Raw genomic sequence first — 2,015 nt, 5'->3', positions numbered from 1 at the left:
GTGTGATGCTTGCTCCCATCTCAAGGTAGGGTTGCTAGAGTGAGAGGTAATCATGTAGATGGAAATCCTGGAGGCAGGATTTAGGATTAGGCAGGCTCCCGGTCCTTTGCTGAATGCCAGTTGGTCTGGAGATTTTAAATCAGCACACCAATAGGTCCCAGCAATTGCCAGTCCACACTCAAAGACTGCACCCCAGGGAACTCCCCTGGGTTCCACTCGTGTGGTGGAGGAGCCAATTCTTACTCCAGTCAGTCATCTGCAAAACCCCCATTTACCGTTCTTCTGTTCAGTCTCCAAACTCAATCTCTCCCACCTCCACCCTTTTGAATTTCTGTCCAGGCTTGTCTCTTCCAGCTGGTCCTGTAAGTAGCCAGATTGGAGGAGGAGGGGGAGAGCAAGGTGGGTTTCCACCGTTAGTATTCATCAGTGTAAACCTATCTCCATGTTTGATTTTCTCCTGGTCACTTAGGCACATGCTATGTCATGCAGTGTGTTTGTCAGGCCTGCATTTTGAGCCAAACTTGAGTTTGCTAGGAATCAGCTCCCCCAGCTGTGAGTCCCCACACTGCAGCTGCAAACGTTTCCTTCCTCTGTCCTCCACACAAAGCCAGGAGACATGCAGCTTCATTCCTGCACAAAGATATTGTGCAGCATGCCCTTCAGGTTAGTCGGGAAGTGTCTTTTAGGCCTCCTAAAAATTCATGTTCCTTTAATTTTCTTATCCCTCAATTTCCTCATGGAGGGACCACTCTGGCTGGTGCCTCTGGTAGGGGCACTAGGGGTGGTGCTGGGTATTTCTTTCTTATTTTATTATCTCCAGCCTCTTGAGTCCCTGATCTGCTTTGAATGTCCAGTATTGAATTCCCGCAAAGTTTCCCACCATTTTTTTCTTATTCATCCACCTGCTAATGAGCTGCCTATCTGTTTTCTTGGATTCATGCCTTGGAAGAGCCAGGAAAGAAAACTTCTCTATTCTGTGATCTTGAAACCTTACATTCATCTTTCATTGATGTTTCAGCCCAGACTAGACCTGTGAAACTCCTGTTAAGAAGCTCATAAACTTGCTATTAGATTTGCCGGACACGACTAGGTCTTCATTGTCCATACTCCCCGAGCAGGATTCAACAGAGTTGCCCTGGTCCATTTGGAAAACACATTTTTTTTTTTTTGCAGGGCGGGGTAGGGTGGGGGCTCCAGTGAAACTGCCCCTTACTCGATTTTTCTTCTCTAACACTGGGCACTTCTTCCCAATGTCATTTTCTGCTTCCTCCTTCTAAATGTTGGAACATTCCAGAATGTTCCAGAACATTCCCTTCTCTTCTTTGAGGTGATTTTATACACTTTCTATAGCTAATGATTCTCAAATCGTTATCTCCAATCCTGGGCCTCTCCTCCTAGTGTCAGGCTTACAGTCACTCAACTGTTCAATGACACCTCCCTGTGGATATCCAATGGGCCTCTGAGACTTAACATAGTCAAACTGGGCTCTGGATTCTCTGCTGCCCCCTGCATTTCCCAAGCTTCCCCAACTCTGCCATCAACCACCATCCTACCAGCTGCTCTTCCCACACCTGACACTCTCCCTACTCACCCTGCTCCTTCTCTTCCCTCACCTTTGCCAGTCCTACCTCTCACATGCATCACAACTTTATCCGATTCTTGCCCCTCCTGCTTTGGGATCCCAGAACCTGCCATTTTTTTTTTTTTTTTTTTGGCCCAGAAGGCTCTGCTCCCATCACCCCTTGCCAGGATCCACTTCACTGCTTATATGGCTCTTATGGAGAGGAACCTGACCTAAGACTGTGACTTCAGGGATCATTTCTATTGTTCATCCTTGGAGAAATTTCTCTGACCTTGCAGAGTGCCAGAAACCATGAGAAAGAGGCCCAGAGTTCCCTCCTGAGGGTGAAGGCAGCTCTTGGTGATACTTTACTGCAACTGCCTTTTGCTATTGTTGTCTGTTCTTCTCTCCCCTCCTTTGGAAGGCTGAGAGGCGGGAAATGTATATGAGAGCT

At 47.3% G+C, this 2,015-nt stretch overlaps 1 non-coding gene across 1 annotated transcript; it reads left to right on the top strand.

The window, feature by feature from the left end:
• The first annotated feature begins 1,796 nt into the window (after positions 1 to 1,796).
• On the top strand, positions 1,797 to 2,015 carry LOC114081114 (small nucleolar RNA U3). The gene has a single exon (XR_003580729.1). It is a non-coding gene; the product is annotated as a small nucleolar RNA U3 (small nucleolar RNA).

The sequence above is a fragment of the Marmota flaviventris genome, chromosome 2 (genome assembly GCF_047511675.1).
Source record: "Marmota flaviventris isolate mMarFla1 chromosome 2, mMarFla1.hap1, whole genome shotgun sequence".
Lineage (NCBI taxonomy): Eukaryota > Metazoa > Chordata > Mammalia > Rodentia > Sciuridae > Marmota > Marmota flaviventris.
Note: the sequence above shows the minus strand (reverse complement) of the source record. Positions and strands in the feature narration are given on the sequence as shown.